We start from the raw sequence: 20,662 nt of genomic DNA on the forward strand, positions 1-20,662 counted from the left end.
TAGAGCGGATGATGAAGGAACTCAACTAAAATTGCTCAGATTAAGAGACATCTAATTCATGCGCAACAGTTAATGAAGAACAATGCAGACAAGCACCGTAGAGACGTCGAGTATGAGGTGGGAACATGGGTGTTCTTGAAGTTGAGACCTTACAGGCAACAATCAGTGACCAAACGGGCTTGCCAGAAGTTAGCTGCTAAGTACTTTGGCCCATATGAGATCATGGAACGAATCGGGAAGGCGGCTTATCGTCTAAAACTTCCAGACGGATCGAAGATTCACCCTGTCTTCCATGTGTCTCAAATTAAAAAATTGCTAGGTGAACGCCATCAGATTATTCCATTGCCTGACTCGTTGAATGAAGATGAAGAGTTGGTATTAGAGCCTGAAGAAGTGTTGGAGACAAGGTACAATGTTAATGGCGTGTTGGAAGCGTTGGTTCGTTGGAAGGGTTTGCCGGAACAAGAAAATTCGTGGGAAGTTTGCAAAGGAGCTTAAGAAGCAATTCCCTACTCTGGCGCTTGAGGACAAGCTTCATTTCAGAAAGAAGAACAGAGATGATGGAGCACGTGCGGACTTGGAGGGAGACACGTGCGCTTGAGATCGAGTTGTATATAAAGAGAATTGTTAAAAAATAGAGGATTTATGTTGTTTGTTGTGAGGAAACGAGACATATGAGTCTTCGTTGGGAGAGGTTAACTTCTAGCTGCGTCTAGAGTCCTCTGTTTCAGTCAGTTAGGAATTGTAACGAACATTCTTTTACAGATTAATAAAAAGAGCGTTTCATTCTTAACAGCTGGCTATGATCGAGTCCCCACGCCAATTCGGTTAACTGACTAGCTGTAAGAGAACCACCACTCCCGAAGGAGATATAAAGAACCGACTCATCTGGCTGTTCGTTTAACCAATCAAAAACCGGATGTTCGTTCTTAGATGATTTTATCGGTATGCATAACGGTCCAACCGGATAAACTGGTACACGAGCGACCCGACCCAAAAGTTTTGGGTCTTGAAGAGATTTCAATGATTTGGGCTCCATCTCTTCCCATGTATTCACCAAAATTCCATCAGCCTTTGGGTAAGCCAGATAGTGACGGACCAAATCCCGGGACACCGGTTCGTCAAGAACCAAATATGAATCCATAGTATCTTCAAATCTAACCGGTTCACACCCCGGTACAGCGAGCGGGCTTCTTTGCACTGCGTGGTCTTCTTTGATATCTTTGTCCAATGTTGAATAATACATGGAAACTCCGAGGAAACGCGCGTTGGAAGCGAAAAACACATAAGCCAACATGTTTAGTTCCGCTGCGAGACATAATGCATCTGTACCGAACAAGTCGACGATCAGAGCCGTTGGCTTTTGATGCATGGCAGCGATCTTGGATCGGAGGGCAGGAACGGCTTCACGCATAATGACTCCGATCTTGGTCACCAAACGGTCTTCCGGGTTCACTAAACCAGAAATGTCCGGCGAAGGAAGATTGACGAGGTCCACACCGGTTGAGTTTAGAAACTTTGACTGAACGGAGGCTGCGTCAGTTTCGAGGACGAAGACGGTGACTTTAAACCCGTGGTTCGCGGAGAGACGCTTAGCTAGCTCCATCACCGGCATGACGTGGCCCATTCCGGGACTGGCAAACATGGCGGCATGTGGTTTTCTGATATGCATCACTTGTTCTTCAGTTGGCTTTTTGTTTTATTTTCGAGAGGATTTTTTTTGTAATTGATGGGTTTCTAATTTTCTTTGGTCGTTGCATATGCATTACTCACTAATTTATAGCCTGTTTCTATCATTACTAGAAGTATATAACGTGCAAAATTAAAATGTTGGCTTATGGTCTTCTCAAAAAAAAAGAAGCCAAATTTGTTTTATAAAATATATTAATTTAAAGATTAAACTGTATATCAAATAATTTTATAATCAAATTAACCGTATATCAAATAATTTTATAATCAAATTAAAATGTAGGTAAGATATCTATTTTTTTTTTTTTCATTATAAAAAGCAAAAGTGAGAAAATAGAAAGTTGAAGAAATTCCTCACTCTAAAACATGCAAAAGTGAAATATCTTCATCTAAATACTGTAAATAAAAGAACTACGAAAATTTAACTAATTGCATGTCAAAATCTTTTATCTAGTAAATTTTGTTGTAAGTCTAGTTATCAAAAGAGGAAGAAAAAAATTTATGGTTAGTCAATTTATACATAAATGTTGCCACAGGCAGAACCGTACATTTGGGTGAGGACCATAGGGCCATAGGCTGTGGAAAGGTATTCTTACAGATATGTCCTTTTCGTGATTACATTTACGAATATGCCATTTTCCTATAAAAAAAACTTTGGATTTATCATTTTTGAATACTTAATGTCTATATTTATATTTTTTTATGGATAAAATACATATTTTATGAAAAAAATATTAAACTCTAAGGACAAATATAATTGAACCAACTAAACCTAACATAAGAAGTTAAACGCATGTTTAATCTTATTTTTGTAACCGAAAAAATGACAAATCCATAACAATATAGACAAAATGGCAAAACCATCATGCCATCACGAAAAGTGGTAAATTAATATTTGACTAGTATTTCTACCAATGCAGGCACGGAAATTTAATTTAAAATATTTTCTCTTAATATAAATTTTTGAGCTCAAATATATTTATAAAAACTTTTGAGTATAAATCTATATAAACACTAAACTTACTTTACTAAGTGATATATAACATATATATAGTTAAAGATAATATTTTTATTATATCTATTTGCACGGGATTTTAGTTTAAAATTTTTATCATAAGAATCATTGAATATAAATATAATAATTTGAAGTTTAAAAGATAAATATATATAAGTGCCATACTTATTTTACTAATCTATATATATATATAACATATATTGTTTAGTGTTACAATAATATTTTCCTAACAAATTAACAATATATCACGTGGTAACAATATATGATTTAAGAACTTTACTGGAACAATAAACAATACTGTTGATAATCTTTTGACATTTTATCCCTAGAAGAGTTCATTCCATATTCATATCCCATAAAAATATCTTTTTAAAATTTTTAATGTCGAATGTCGATCGTTGACCTAATTATAGAGATTATTTGAACATATTTATATCCTACATTAAATGCAAATATACAAAGTTTTATGAATATTTTTAGTGCTATGTCGCTACAACGGGGTTGTCCAAATGCATCACCTGCTATAATAGAATTTCCGACCAAGTCAAGAATGCTTAGATGGTGAAACGGTTAAATCCAACAATGAATATCTATTCACTAATCCAAGTTACATATTATTTTTAGATGTTAAATTTGTGATGCAACCTCAACTTTGTCTTCTCAAAGAAATATGGTGTACTTTAAATATATTGTTTCTGCCAATATTTTGGTTAAAAACATTTGATAAAATTGATGAAATCTCAAACTTGTTTTATTTTTGTTTTTATAATGTTACAGAATTGTAGCTCTAGTCGATAATATGCCTTCTGAGATATGCTATACAAATCACATGTCACTTTTTGTAACGGCTTAAATATTATTTTTCTAATATTTTTTGACCATTGATTTTGTTTTTCTAATATTATTTTTCTAATATTTTTTGACCATTGATTTTGTTTTTTAGATGGATTAGGTTTTCAAGATTCTTTTTTCTATTTTTCTAAAAAAAGTGTGACCATTACAATATCTTCGTTTTAGATCAAAACTTTTAAGTTGAGTTGAGTAATTAATCTTTTATTTTTCTTTAAATGAAATTTCATAAGAAATCTTTGTAGTATATGTTTCTTAGAAACTAATGTTTCACTACAATTTTATTTTTATGTTTATAATTTTATAAATATAATTACATAAATAGTTTATTTACTCCAACATGCATTAAAATCTTACTCCTATTATAAAATTTATTAACCCATTCTAAATTTGGAATATGATCATTTTTTGGATAAAATTTGAATAATAACAGTATGACTAAAATAAATTCATAGTATTATCTTTCCTATTTTAAAATGTTCATTTATTTGAATTAATTGATTTTTATATAGTTCTTAGGTATAGTTCTTAGAGTAGCATTTTTAGGTATGTATGATTAAACTTCGGGACATTTTTAAAAATATCTTTTTTCAATGGTACTTTTCAAAATATTTTGTTAGGTGGTCTATTTTCCGAAATAACCTTTTTAATATACAAAATAACTAAAATTTAAATCCTAAATCTTAAATACTAAAAATTTTATCTTCTTAAAACTATATACTACATGTAAAATAGAGAATACAAACTTAAAAAAAAAAAAATTATTTAACATATTGAAATTGAGATAAAAAAAGTCAAACATGAAAATGTTTTAAAAATGAGTATTTTTGAAAAAAGATATCTAAAAAATGTATTTCTAACAAATTCTCTTGAACTTCTCTATTATTACATTAGTGGAAACAAAATTAAGGAAAAAAACGCAAAAATGGCAGTTTGGTCATTTTAAATTGTGCATGCTGATTATGGGTTGACCCGAACTATTGATATTCAGATCATGTATCATCATCGACAATACATCGACGCACGAACCTTCAGATCGTGGTCGAAGTGAGATTTTCTTTTTTCACAATTCGGTAGATCAGATCTCCATAACAAGATCTTTATATAGTGCTTTTGTTTTTAATATCTATAAAGAGGAGAATCCTTGTTACGATGATTTTTATGGAGAGATACGTGAAGTTGAAGTGACCGAGTATGAAAATGTTTTTCGTATGTTTTTGTTTTTGTGGCTTAACTAGAGAAGATTTACATATGAGCTACAAGACTAATAAACAAGATGAGGGAATCTACGTGTTTAGCTCAAGGACGAAATTTATGATCAAAGTCGAGTGGGATTTTCTCATGCGTATGTTACTTTCTTTTGTGGAGATGTCAATGAAATTTAGCAACGTGCAAGTCAGGAAGATCCTTCTTGTTACACATGCCTTGTTGTATTGGTTATCTCTATTCTATTCATGTGGTTAATGGCAGGTGCAACTCTGGTTTCTCAACATAAATAGGACAAGAAGTGAAGGTTGTAGTCTACAGATCAGAAGGTTAATGTGGAATTAACCAAGTGTCTGAAACACTCTGGTTGAAACAGAGAGTTTCTGGAAGCTTGAAACGACCTTTTTTTTTTTTTTTTTTTTTTTTTTTTTTTTTTTTAATAAATAACAATAATAAATATAATATAATAAATAGAACTACAACTAGTGGTCCCATACCCACTAGCCACCTAACCACAATCACAAACATCAGCGGAAATAACAACACCAACATAATATCCAATAATACTTCAAATAAAACCAATAACCATAATCATCAACAATAATCAATCCAAACAACAAGAAACAAGGAACCAACAACCTAGCAATGTTTCTAATGACCCAACTCTAGCAACCTAGCAATGCCAGACAACATCCAATCGAATCCCTAGAACATCCTCCTCTTCATTGCCTTGATTCCACGATCACACTTTGCCTTTACCTGCACCACAAACACAAATTGAGATGCATGAGTATTTGATAAACACTCAGTGAGGCAATCCTCCCATCTACTGGGCTATACACACAAGCAACAATGATTCCAAAGTTCCAAGACAAGCAACAAACAAACACACAAACCAGGAAATCAAACATCGACTAACTGGAAGGGAGGTGTTGACCGACACCAACCTAGTGTCGATCGACACTGGCTCAGTGGTGTCGACCGACACTACCCCACAGTGTCGATCGATGCCCAATTTTCTGGTGTCGACCGACACCAAGTGGTATCGATCGACACTCCCTATGCAACTGCGATCCGCACGAAAACGAGAGTCGAATCTCACTTCCGAAACTCCTCCAAATCGCCCAATACTCACGACCCAAGCCCTAAACCTCCGTAGGAACCTGTTTCAACCAATCCCAAGCAAGAAAACACACAAACAAGCAAGAACAAGCAAGAACAAAGGAATCAAAGGCTTAGATAAGCTATGGTCATGCACTCACCTTCTAAAATGAAAATGAACCGTTAACTATCAAATCCCTCCGGTGAAAAGCTATTCCTAGGCGTCACGAAGCTTCCCACAAAAATTCAGCACGATCAGATCTCAGATGAAACCGCAATCGATCCCGAAACTCCCGCAGGTCTCAATCCGCGACTGAGAAGAAACGCCCCACGAAACTGTCGATATCTCCTAGAATATTAACCCAAAATCACTTCTGTAAAAAGGAGAGTGTACGAAAATCTCTTAGCTACAACCCTACCAAAACTCAATACCTTTCAAAACGATTTGAGTATACAGATCTTCCTTCTCCCAAACCCTGACGATTCTGTTCCTTTTTGCTTTGAACACAAAAATCAAGTTTTACTCTTCCTTCTCCTCTTTCTCTTTGTTTTCAGCGGCTAGGCAACAACAAAACACGACCTAGGTCATTCTCCCACTTAAATATCACGGTTTAATGGTTTTACCTAAACCAAATCGGTCCAAATCGATTAAAAACTCAATCTGGTCGAACCAGAAAATCAGTGGTGTCGACCGACACCCCCTTGGTGTCGATCGACACCCTCACCCAAAACACTCAAATTGGTTTGCGGGTGTTACAATTCTCCCCCACCAAACTGGATTCGTCCTCGAATCTCGAACAACCATCAGCCAAGGACTCCCGTGCAACCGTCTCCACGGCCCGCACTCCTCCGACTGATCTACAGAAGGTCACCTCTAGGCGATAGACTCACGCTCCAGGCGTCATTTGCTCTTGACTTTTTGGACTTTCCTTTACTCATAGGCCTAAACCTTGAGTTTTATTGGCTCCTCATCAGACCTAAGTCTGCATGCCAAATGTTGGCTCCTCATCAGGCCGAAGCCCGCATGCCATAATATATAAGGAAAATCCAAACTCGTCTCTCGGGTTGCCACCCTACAGCGCGCCCCCGGATCGTCATCCCAAGTCGATATACCAACCATACCTCCGAGCCACAAAGTCTCTGAATATGGCAGTACTAGGAGAACCTAAGTCCCCCAAGAGTCGCGAGCAAACGATTCTGAACACGTCTGAGTCCTATCCCTATCCAGGTTTCCTTCCCGTGGCTCGCGTAAAACATCTCAATGTCTTACCAACCACATATCCCCCCACCGGGATACCCCATGACCGCACAAGGATCATATATACGCCACAAGGGCCGCCACAAAGGCCAACAAAAATGTCCTCACGAGGACCGCCACCAAGGCCAAACAAAATGTCCTAAAAAGGACCGCCACCAAGGCCACTCGTCCCCAAAGGACCGTCACAAAGACCGTCTGTCCCGAAGGACCGTCACAAAGACCATCTGTCCCGAAGGACCGTCACAAAGACCATCTGTCCCGAAGGACCGTCACAAAGACCATCTGTCCCGAAGGACCGTCACAAGGACCATCTGTCCCGAAGGACCGTCACAAAGACCATCTGTCCCGAAGGACCGTCACAAAGACCATCTGTCCCGAAGGACCGTCACAAAGACCATCTGTCCCGAAGGACCGTCACAAAGACCATCTGTCCCGAAGGACCGTCACAAAGACCATCTGTCCCGAAGGACCGTCACAAGGACCATCTGTCCCGAAGGACCGTCACAAAGACCATCTGTCCCGAAGGACCGTCACAAAGACCATCTGTCCCGAAGGACCGTCACAAAGACCATCTGTCCCGAAGGACCGTCACAAAGACACTCTGGCTAAACAGCCCGCCACAAAGGCCAACAAATGGCTAAAAGCCCGCCACAAAGGCCACACAATTGGCTAAAAGCCCGCCACAAAGGCCATACAATGTCTAACAATACCGCCACACACAGGCACTCTGACTCAAAAGTCCGCCACAAAGGCACAAAAGCCCCTCCCAAGGCTTCCCACCGCTAAAATGGACAAAATTCTGACTCCCGCAAAACTTTCCATATTTAACACTTTCCATTTTTTGGAAACTCCTCTTCACAACCCTGCCTCACGGAAACTTTGTACCCCAAACACCACCTCATCTTGTTACTGAGTCGCACAACCAACCACCCCAAGCGACCGAGTAACAAGAGAGATGGGCTGGAATACTCCATTCCCGCTCCAGCCACGGATTACAGATGGGACCAGGCTAAACAAGCTCAAGTCGCGGCTTGCTTCTCATACCACTTCTTGAACCTTGCCTTCATCTTTGCCTCAGGCTCCCAAGTCTGTTCCTCAACACCATCACAGTCCCACAGGACTCTCATCAAAGGAATCTTCTTCTTCCGAAGTTCCTTGATCCTCCTCTCGAGAACCCTCACTGGTCTCGCCTCCAAAGTTATGTTAGGCTGAAGATCCTCAGGAATCTTAGCCAACACCTCCTCTCCCTCACGGAGACACTTCCGCAACATAGACACATGGAAAACCTTATGGAATGCACGCATCACCTCAGGTAACTCCAATCTATATGCCACTGGTCCAACCCGCTCAATCACCCTGAATGGACCCATATACCTCGGACTCAACTTAGTCTCTGACAATGACCTGTTCGGACCCCGCAACATGGCCATCTTGAGGTATACTCTGTCTCCCACCTGAAACTCAAGATCTCTCCTCCTCCTATCTGCATAACTCCTCTGCCTATCCTGAGCCTCCTTCATGTTCAGCTTTAGAACCCGAATCTTCTCTGAGGTCTCCTGAACAAAACTAGCACCAAACATGCTCCTCTCCCCCACCTGAGTCCAGCATAATGGTGTACGACATGGCCTCCCATACAAAGCCTCATAAGGAGCCATCTTAATACTCGCCTGATAGCTGTTGTTGTAAGCAAACTCTACCAGGTTCAGGTGATCTGCCCAATGGCCACCCCAATCCAACACACACATCCTCAGCAAATCCTCCAGCGTCTGGATCGTCCTCTCTGACTGTCCATCAGTCTGGGGATGATAAGCTGTACTCGTATGCACCTTAGTGCCCATCTCTGCCTGAAACGCCTTCCAGAACACCGAAGTGAACTTGGAATCCCTATCAGACACAATGCTCGCTGGCACCCCATGCAACCTGACTATCTCCCTCACATACTTCTTAGCCAAGACCGCTGCTCCATCAGTCTTCTTAATGGCCAGAAAATGTGCTGACTTGGTCAACCGGTCCACAATGACCCAAATAGCATCAAAGGTCCGTGACACTGGCAATCCCACCACAAAATCCATAGTGATCATATCCCACTTCCACTCAGGAATGGGTAAACTCTTCAGTAACCCGCCAGGAACCTGATGCTCAGCCTTCACTAGCTGACACACATCACACCTCGAAACCCAACTAGCTACATCCTTCTTCATCCCGACCCAATGATAGTACCTCTTGAGATCACGGTACATCTTAGTCGCTCCTGGATGAATGGACAACTTGCTCGCATGAGCCTCTCTCAGAATCTCCTGTCTCAACTCCTCATCCTTGGGCACACAAACCCGACCGTGCACTAAGATAGTACCATTATCTGAGACCTGATACTCTGAATCCACATCCTTAGAGGCATTCACCAGCCCCAAATCCTTCTACTGAGCCAACCGCACTCTACTCAGAAGATCTGCTCTATCTACTGCTTCCAAACCCAACGGTTTCTGTGAAACAGCACATAAGCTCAACGCACTGATCTCCCCTACCAGAGACTCCATCTCCTGCTCCTGAGCCGAAGCTACCCTCTTCCGACTCAGAGCATCTGCAACAGTGTTAGCCTTTCCAGGATGATAGGCTATCTCCAAATCATAATCTGCCACAAGCTCCATCCACCGCCTCTGTCTCAAATTCAGCTCAGGCTGAGTGAATATATACTTCAGGCTCTTATGATATGTAAACACCTGTACCTTTGCACCATAAAGATAAGACCTCCAAATCTTCAGGGCAAAAACTACCGCACCCATCTCCAAATCATGAGTAGGATAGTTGCCTTCATGCACCCGCAACTGCCGCGAAGCATAAGCAATCACCTTCCCATGCTGCATCAGAACACAACCCAACCCAACTCTAGATGCATCTGTATAAACCACATAGGGTTCTCCCTGCTCAGGCAAAGCCAACACTGGCGCAGTAGTCAACATCTCCTTCAGGCTTGCAAAGCCTTCCTCACACTCTTCTGACCAGACAAAAGGAACATCCTTCCCTGTCAACTTAGTCATAGGACGTGCTCTGCTTGCAAACCCCTGCACAAATCTCCTGTAGTACCCTGCCAATCCAAGGAAGCTCCTGATCTCTGTGGCATTCTGCGGTCTAGGCCAATCTCTGATAGCCTGAATCTTCTCTGGATCTACAGAAACCCCCTCTGCAGAAACAATGTGACCCAGAAAGCCCATCTCACGCTGCCAAAAACTACACTTGCTCAACTTGGCAAACAACTTCTGCTCCCGCAGCTTCTCCATAACTGCCCTCAAATGCACTGCATGCTCCTCAGGACTCTTAGAATAGACCAGGATATCGTCGATGAAAATGATGACAGATACATCCAGAAACTCCTGAAACACACTGTTCATCAATCTCATAAACGCTGCTGGCGCGTTAGTCAATCCGAAGGGCATCACCACAAACTCATAGTGCCCATATCTCGTCCTGAAAGCAGTCTTCCTCACATCTGCCTCATCTATCGGTATCTGATGATAACCCGACGCCAGATCTACCTTGGAGAACCAAGTAGCACCCCTCAACTGATCCAACAACTCATCGATCCTAGGAAGAGGATACTTGTTCTTCACAGTGACCCGGTTCAAACCCCGATAATCAATACACAACCGGAAACTCCCATCCTTCTTCTTCACAAACAACACCGGCGCTCCCCACGGTGATACACTAGATCGTATGAATCTCTTGCTCCATAAATCCTCTAGTTACTTCTTCAGCTCAACTAAACCAACACTCAATTATGCCGACATCAACTCGCCCCCACCTGAATATCAACCCTCTTGTTCCTCCAAAAACCTCTAGTAACTTGCCAGTTAGGGAATCTTCCACAAGTTAGCTTATTCCAAAGATAGCTTTCCGCTTGGCAATTCTCCACAGCAAATCATCAATACGAACGTAATAAAACAAACAAGTACCATACGCTCGCATATTCTGATTCACCGCTTCAAATACTTTGCAGGCCGCTAACTCAAGCCACTTGACTTATTCCCTCCAACAAGCTTACCAAAACTTTGAATCTAGCAACCCTGTCCATCTCCAATGAACTTCATCCAACATCGTTGCAACGATTAGTTTATCCTGCCATGAAGGCTTTCCGTGAACTTATGTATCTGGCAAACATGCCTCTCCTGAATCAATCCTGCTGTAACTCCCCTTCCCGGGACTCCGGCACCACTGGCCTCACAATCCTGGCAAAACAGCCACACATTCATAACCGCTCTGGTTCATAAAACCCTGGCCCAACGGCCAACATAATCCTAAAATCCAAGATTAAACCACCGTAAATCTCTCGAGGTCTACATTCAATCGTTATGTTTATACTCACGTCCTAGGAATTGCTTGCTCCCAACTCTTCCACTCTTAGGTCGAAACCTTCGAGTCATACCGATCTCACTCTCAGACCAGCGTCTTCGAGTTATACCGTCTCACTCTTGGACCACAATCCTCAAGATCTCGGTATCAGGGGAACCACTCATCCCCTCAGGAGAACAACATCCCCTCTGCCACTCTCGGAGCCCTCAGCCCCTCGAGCTATCGGTATTCAGGGGAATCACCATCCCTTCAGGAGCAACAATCCTTAACGACTATAAACATCTCTCGACACAACTACCTCCTGTGATCCGAGTATAACATTGCAATGTTACACCTGCCCACTCAACTTATAATATCCAACTGGATTAACCACCAAGCAGAGAAATATCTGCTCCAACTGCATATGTCCACATATCCGCCTCTCTAGGCCCGATACCTCTTGAGAATAATCTCATACCGGTCATCTACAACCGCTCCATCCTCTTAACGTAAGTTGGAAAGTCCTCAACATCCGCAGCCCTCGACTGCACCCCGCCACATGTGGCACAACTGGAGCCTACACTGGTACCCCTCTCGGTAACCGCTCCAACAGCACGCCAACAGATCCGCCAAGCGATCATCTCGACCCTGGGCTCCACCTGCTGCAACCCCACACCTGGGTTCCCAGCACCCCCGGCACGCTCACCGGCTAATCCCCTCCGGTCCCTCCTGATACGCTTGCGACCCTCTGACGTACCTCCTCGTGGAACTCTGGACTACACACTCGCTGGCCTCGGGACCCGCCCGACAATGACCACGACCACGTCCCTGTCCACGACCAACAACTCAAACACCTTAACCACTGATCTTCCAAGAACAGAGGCTAACAAGCAGAAAACAAATCAATACCACACAAAGAAACATAACAATAACTCACCGTGGAATCTCATTGAAGGCTCGAAGAGGATGTTCTAGGACTCCATGCCACACACAATTGACTAACTCACATAATCAATCAAGACATGCAATCCCAAACATCGCAACAGAAACCTAGTGAACCCAAACCTAGAACCGTAAGGGCTCTGATACCAAAATGAAACGACCGACCTTTTTTAATAAATAACAATAATAAATATAATATAATAAATAGAACTACAACTAGTGGTCCCATACCCACTAGCCACCTAACCACAATCACAAACATCAGCGGAAATAACAACACCAACATAATATCCAATAATACTTCAAATAAAACCAATAACCATAATCATCAACAATAATCAATCCAAACAACAAGAAACAAGGAACCAGCAACCTAGCAATGTTTCTAATGACCCAACTCTAGCAACCTAGCAATGCCAGACAACATCCAATCGAATCCCTAGAACATCCTCCTCTTCATTGCCTTGATTCCACGATCACACTTTGCCTTTACCTGCACCACAAACACAAATTGAGATGCATGAGTATTTGATAAACACTCAGTGAGGCAATCCTCCCATCTACTGGGCTATACACACAAGCAACAATGATTCCAAAGTTCCAAGACAAGCAACAAACAAACACACAAACCAGGAAATCAAACATCGACTAACTGGAAGCGAGGTGTCGACCGACACCAGCCTAGTGTCGATCGACACTGGCTCAGTGGTGTCGACCGACACTACCCCACAGTGTCGATCGATGCCCAATTTTCTGGTGTCGACCGACACCAAGTGGTATCGATCGACACTCCCTATGCAACTGCGATCCGCACGAAAACGAGAGTCGAATCTCACTTCCGAAACTCCTCCAAATCGCCCAATACTCACGACCCAAGCCCTAAACCTCCGTAGGAACCTGTTTCAACCAATCCCAAGCAAGAAAACACACAAACAAGCAAGAACAAGCAAGAACAAAGGAATCAAAGGCTTAGATAAGCCATGGTCATGCACTCACCTTCTAAAATGAAAATGAACCGTTAACTATCAAATCCCTCGGTGAAAAGCTATTCCTAGGCGTCACGAAGCTTCCCACAAAAATTCAGCACGATCAGATCTCAGATGAAACCGCAATCGATCCCGAAACTCCCGCAGGTCTCAATCCGCGACTGAGAAGAAACGCCCCACGAAACTGTCGATGTCTCCTAGAATATTAACCCAAAATCACTTCTGTAAAAAGGAGAGTGTACGAAAATCTCTTAGCTACAACCCTACCAAAACTCAATACCTTTCAAAACGATTTGAGTATACAGATCTTCCTTCTCCCAAACCCTGACGATTCTGTTCCTTTTTGCTTTGAACACCAAAATCAAGTTTTACTCTTCCTTCTCCTCTTTCTCTTTGTTTTCAGCAGCTAGGCAACAACAAAACACGACCTAGGTTATTCTCCCACTTAAATATCACGGTTTAATGGTTTTACCTAAACCAAATCGGTCCAAATCGATTAAAAACTCAATCTGGTCGAACCAGAAAATCAGTGGTGTCGACCGACACCCCCTTGGTGTCGATCGACACCCTCACCCAAAACACTCAAATTGGTTTGCGGGTGTTACAAAGCTGGTTTGGCTTGTGAACCGGTTGGTTCAATTGAGTCCGGTTTAGACTCAATCATCCGCTAAAGGGTCGACAGGCTTAGTTCTCTCGTTGGTTACACGCTGGCACGTGTGTAGGGTTGTTAGACGACTTATGAGTGTCTAAGTTCATCTTCTTCAATCTCATCGGTTCATTGTAGAGCGTGAGAGAGAAAAGTTGTATAGAGAGAGAGAGAGTTCTGAGCGATTGTAACTGACAAAGTATAAGCTCGAGTTTAGAGCTGAGTATAGTGGATTACGGTGTACCGACACCGGCGAGACGTAGGGCTTCACATTGAAGCCTGTACTCGTTAAATCTCTTGTGTCGATTCGTTCCTTTCTTTGTTCTTTTTTTGCTTTCTATTCAATTCTTGTTTGTTTTAATCACAAGTTCTTAGATTAGGTTTCCCAAATTGGTATCAGAGCCAAGTTATGGCTAAGGCGAATCAAGATTTAAGATGAGTGCGAAATTGGAAGTTGCTCTCTCTTAGGGCCAAGAATTTGAAGAGTGACTTTACCAGAACATGAGAAGGAAACTTGTTCATCCAAATTACAACCAGTTCTATTCTCTACATGGTATATTCATATTCTGTATATTTTCCCAATACAACTATATACCATGATTTTAAGAATGAATTTAATTAGATTTTATGATTAAATAATGATTATGACAACATAATATTGGAATGATTGGGAAAAAAGTCAATTACAAAATTTAGTAAATTTTACTTTCAGGAAAACCATATGTGCCAAGCAAAAACTTCCTCTTATTCTTTTTGCTATGTAATAACTTTTCTTTATATGTGATAGTTAATGATATTTTAAATTTTTATTAATACTGATTCAAACCCGTCCTACCATATAACTTCGTCCCATAATATTTTAGTTTTTTTTTATAATGTAAAACTGTAAATGTTCATAATATTAAATTTATTATATTTGACTTAACTAAATGGTTCGACTAAAGACACAAATTTAACTGGATACAAATTTTTAAATTTGGGTGCTTGTTAAAGTTTTATGTTCATTATGATTATTATCATTCATTTTTATAATACAATAATGTTTTAAAGTGCATATTTGTTTCATCTTGATAAAATAGTTTGTTTTCTTTTATTTATATAAAAACTAAATTGGAAATTGATGTAAATTACATGAAGCAAAAAAAAACAAACAAGATGGAAAATGAACTCAAAATTAAATTTAAGAGATTTTAAAAGATAAAGAAACAGAAAACCATTATGAGAAATAAACAGTAAAAAAATTACAAAACCCTTGGGAGAGAACTAACAGAAAAAAAAAATTATGAAGACTTCTTATTTTGGCTTCACTTGGAAATAAATTAAAAGGGACTGAAAAATAAATTATAATAGGGAGGGATCGAACTCACGTTCATTTGAGAATAGATTAACCAATTAAGCTACAGCTTTTTCCCTTCCTCATAACAAAGACGTTTTGGCTTGCAACTATAGTTTTTAATATTTTACTGGGGATCAAGTGACCCTTCCTCATAACAAAGACGTTTTTACTTGGAATGAAACTTAAAATAAAAATTAAAATCCAGAGAGACAATTGTAAGCAGAGACTTTATGAGAGAAAGATACCAAAATTGAAGAAGTTGGGATTGTGAAAGAAAAAGAAAAAGAAAAATTCATTAAAAAGTGACTTTTAAGAGAATCAGAGAATAACACGATATATATATATATATATATATATCTATATATATAAAGTTACCTTTCCTCACTCCTCATACTGCCACATCAGCAACTCATTCTTTTTATTTGGGTCTAATCCTAAACACTAATCCACTATGTAGCTTCTAATCCATTCATTCATAACACTTTAAAAGCCTATATTAAACTCAAATGTTTTAAATAAATGAATATTTTAAAATAGTAAAAATAATACTATTGATTTATTTTAGTAATAATATTATTATTCAAATTTTAACTAAAAATGATCATATTCCAAAATTTAGAATGAGTTACTAAGTTTTAGAATATAAGTAAGATTTTAATACATGTGGAGTAAAAAACAATTTATGTAATTGTATTTATAAAATTCTAAACATAAAAATAAAATTGAAGTGAAATATTAGTTTCTAAGAAACAATTTCACTTATAGAAAAATAAAAGATTAATTATTTAACTCAACTTAAAAGTTTTGATCTAAAACAAAGATATTGTAAGAGTCACAATTTTTTTTTTGGGAAAAACTATGAAAAAGAATCTTGAAAAATTAATCCATCTAAAAAAACACAAAATCAATGGTCACAATATATAGAGAAAATGATATGTAAGTCGTTATTAAAAAGTGACATGTATAGTATATCTCAGAATGCATATTATCAACCGGAGCTAAAATTCTATAACATGATAAATAAAAATATATATAAAATATGCTTGAGATTTTATCAATTTATGATCAAATGCTTTTAACCAAAAACATTGCCAGAAATAACATATTACTAAAGTACACCATGTTTTTTTTAATAGACGAAGCTGAGGTTGCATCACAAAATTAACATATGAAAATAACATATGAAGGGTTTTAGACATATATGTAACTTGGATTAGTGAACGGATGTCGGGTTTAATCATTTCACCATTTACGCATTCTTGACTTGGTCGGAAATTCTATTATGACAGGCGATGCACTTGGATAACTCCGTTGTAGTGACATAACAGTAAAAGTGTTCATCAAACTTTGTATATTTGCATTTAATGTGGGATATCGATATATTTAAATGATTTCTATAATTAGGTCAATGATCGATCTTCGGTGTTAGAAATTTTAAAATGATGTTTTCATTGGATATAAATATGAAATGTACTCATCGAGGGAGATTCTTTAAATCATTTTTTGTTACTACGTTATATATTATTGATTTACCAGAAAACATTACTGCGACACTAGACAATATATATATATATATATATATTATATATATATATATTAGTAAAATAAGTATGACTTTTATTTGGATTTATCTTTTAAACTTTAAATTACTAATTATATTTTTATTCAATGATTTTTATTCCTAAAAAATTTAAACTAAAATCCCTCCCAAATAAATATAACAAATAAACATTATCTTCAATAATATATATGTTGTATGTTACTTAGTAAAATAAGTTTAGTGTTTATATAGATTTATACTCAAAAATTTCAATAAATATATTTGAGCTCAAAAATTTATATTGATAAAAAATATTTTAAATTAAAATCCCGCGCGTGCGCGGGTTCAAATTCTAGTATATATATATAAGCAAGATGTTAGTCTGGAGGAGTGTCCCTTCTTTTAACCAGACAAAATAAAATCCAAAGACTTTTCAATTTCCGACATGAGTTTCGTAGAAGACAACAAACTTAACTATCCCTGAATTTGAGAGACAGTCGCGCGTATTCTAAAATTATTTTACTCGACGTTTGGAGTTTGGTCCATCATTATCTGCTGTCCATGCATGTGAGGCTTTTTTTCGTTCTTGTCGGCAGCCCTGAGGCTTATTGAAATGTCCCATCCTATAGCTAAAAACACTTATGCAAATCAATCCATTTTCATGATAGAGATCATATGCTAATCAAGTGATAATCAACAATTTCCAAAGGTAACCACAAGACAAACATGCATTAAGAACAAGTCTAAATACCACTAAATACCTTAATCATCAATTTCCATTGGCTAGGAATGCAAAGCTCTTGATTAGTTTGGATCAAACATCTTATGGGCATAAAAATCCTAATATCTAGATTCAAGCTTGATCAAGGCTATCTAGCATTATTAACACTAATCAAGATAGGAAACACATAAATAAAGTCTTAGACATCAAAGATCAATCATCTATCTCCCTAATCTACCTAGCCCAAAGTTCTAATGATCTACTCACTCATCATCATTATCACACAAAGGAAAGAGTTTGGTCTTTGTGAAATCATAATAAAAGATTGTAGATGAAAGGATTTGAAGAAGAAATTGCTATTAAAAACTTAGAAGTACTCAATCATTCAACAAACCAAAAGTAAACAAGCTTAAGAACCCTAAAAAGCTGCTGAACAAAAGATAAGATAAAAGATCATTTTCCCCTTAATAGGGTTAATGTATTTATAGGAAAATAAAAGGGAGCCGGGTCAACCCAGTTCAAACCGGGTCAAACCCGGGTCAAGGATAAAACAAGTGTGGAGACTGGCAGCTACGGGATGGTCTTGGCCGATTGGTGAGACCGCGTGGTTCCATCGGTCATCACTTGGCCGCGGGAGGTGGCCGCGTGTGGCTCCTGATCTTGACGTCGAGGAGTGGCATCAGGCAGGGTTTGGCCGATGGGAGGTGGCCGATGGCTTCACGCGAGCAAGGTTTGGCCGCGGGAGGTGGCCGCGTGTGGCTCCTAATCTTGACATCCAGGAGTGGTGTAAGACCCCGACCCTAAAAACCCATATCCGGACGTACCGGCCGATAAAATTTTTCTTAGGGCCTATGAATTTCTACTTGTTTGTTCGACAATACTTAACAACAATAATGTATAGCAGGCGATATAACTTCAAAATACGCATTTATTAAATCCGAGATTCAATTAACCTTAACGAAACAATCTTAAATCCATGCATGACAATAACAAAATCCTTAGGAATTTAAACGTAATAATAAAGCTACCCAAGCCACCATCCTCTTCCTCCCTTGCCTCCGTCACACGAGCTGGTCAGCCACTATAATCCTGATCATTGGACCTTTCCTTTCCTGCGTCCATTAAAAGGAGGCGTAAGCAAACAATGTTTGCTTAGTGGAGCGGTCATCCCGTCTCACTAGGCTCAGTTCAACGATCTCAATCTAACACAGGGTATATTCCAATCAAGTCACGCAAGTCAAACAATTCACATCGGATAGTTGCCTAAGTCGTTTAGACCAACCACCATTCATATTGCAATAGAACACATTAACCATCACTCAAGACAAGGAATTAACGAGATTAAATAAACCACAGGTCAAGAGAATCAACCATGGAACTCGGCCACAGTCACGCACTCACCTTCGGTATCGACCTAGGGTATTGAACTCTCGGTTCCTATGCCCAAATCTGATCCCCGCTTCTACACGGACAGATCAACACCGTTAATGAAACGACCGACCTTTTTTTTTAATAATAAATAATAAATAATATATATATAAATAAACTACAACTAGTGGTCCCATACCCACTACCTAACCACATTCACAATCAACAGCGGAATAACAAACCAATACATATCCAATAAACCAATAACCAATAAAATAATAACCAGTAATAATTCCAATCAAAAACTAATGATCCAAACAGCATAAATCAAATAACCAGCAATCCTAAACAATATTCTAGGACTCAACTCTAGCAACCTAACAGAAGCCAGACAACCAAGCGAACCACTAGAACATCCTCCTCTTCAACGCCTTGATTCCACGATCACACTTTGCCTTTACCTGCACCACAAACACATATTGAGATGCATGAGTTTTTGATAAACACTCATTCAGGCAATCCTCCCATCTACTGGGCTATACACACAAGCAACAATGATTCCAATGTTCCAAAACAAACAACAAACAAACACACAAACCAGGAAATCGAACATCGTCTCGCTGGAAGGGAGGTGTCGACCGACACCAGCCTAGTGTCAACCGACACTGGCTCAACGGTGTCGACCGACACTACCCCACAGTGTCGATCGATGCCCAATTTGCTGGTGTCGACCGACACCAAGTGGTATCGATCGACACTCCCTCTGCAACTGCGATCCGCGCGAAGTCGAGAGTCGAATCTTGCTCCCAAACTCCTCCAAATCGTCCAATACTCGAAACCCAAGCCTTATACATCCGTAGGAACCTGTAACAACCAATCCCAGCAAGAAAAACACACAAACAAGCAACAAGCAAGCAAGAACAAGGGAATCAAAGGCTTAGATTAGCCATGGTCATGCACTCACTTCTTTGCCAGAAGTTTCTGACCAACAATGGACGAATCCACACTCCCAGCAAGCTTCCCACGCGTTCCTAGCCTTGAATCCTCACTCCCACAGCAAGATCTCACCCACAAAGCCTTGAAATCTCACAAAAACTCCCAAAAACTCAAGAACGATGTTTTTTCCTCTTTCTCTTTGTTTTCAGCGGCTGGACAACCACAAAACACGACCTAGGTCGTTCCCCCACTTAAATATCACGGTTTAATGGTTCTCCTCAAACCAAACCGACCAAAAAAATCGATAATTAAATCAAACCGGTCGTACTGGAAAACAATCGGTGTCGATCGACACCCTCACCAATTTACCAAAAATTGGTTTGCGGGTGTTACAATTCTCGCCCACCAATCTAGATTCATCCTCGAATCTCGATCAACCATCAGCCAAGGACTCCCGTGCAACCATCTCCACGGCCCGTACTCCTCCGACTGATCTACAGAAGGTCACCTCTAGGCGATAGACTCGCGCTCCAGGCGTCATTTGCTCTCGATTTTTGGACTTTCTTTTACTCGTAGGCCTAAACCTTGAGTTTTATTGGCTCCTCATCAGACCTAAGTCTGCATGCCAAATGTTGGCTCCTCATCGGGCCTAAACCCGCATGCCATAATATATAAGGAAAAATCCAACTTGTCTCTCGGGTCGTCACCCTACAGCGCGCCTCCAGACCATCGTCTGAAGTCGA

At 39.6% G+C, this 20,662-nt stretch overlaps 1 long non-coding RNA gene and 1 pseudogene across 1 annotated transcript; both read right to left on the reverse strand.

Moving 5' to 3' along the window:
• Positions 1 to 766: 766 nt before the first annotated feature.
• Positions 767 to 1,645, reverse strand: LOC104773627 (UDP-glycosyltransferase 72E3 pseudogene; annotated as a pseudogene).
• Positions 1,646 to 5,329: 3,684 nt separating this feature from the next.
• Positions 5,330 to 6,427, reverse strand: LOC147933098 (uncharacterized). The gene is made up of 3 exons (XR_015574172.1): positions 6,293 to 6,427; positions 6,022 to 6,209; positions 5,330 to 5,518 (listed from the first exon to the last, which is right to left on the reverse strand). It is a non-coding gene; the product is annotated as an uncharacterized LOC147933098 (long non-coding RNA).
• Positions 6,428 to 20,662: the final 14,235 nt, after the last annotated feature.

The sequence above is a fragment of the Camelina sativa genome, chromosome 12 (genome assembly GCF_030686135.1).
Source record: "Camelina sativa cultivar CO46 ecotype springtype chromosome 12, ASM3068613v1".
NCBI lineage: Eukaryota > Viridiplantae > Streptophyta > Magnoliopsida > Brassicales > Brassicaceae > Camelina > Camelina sativa.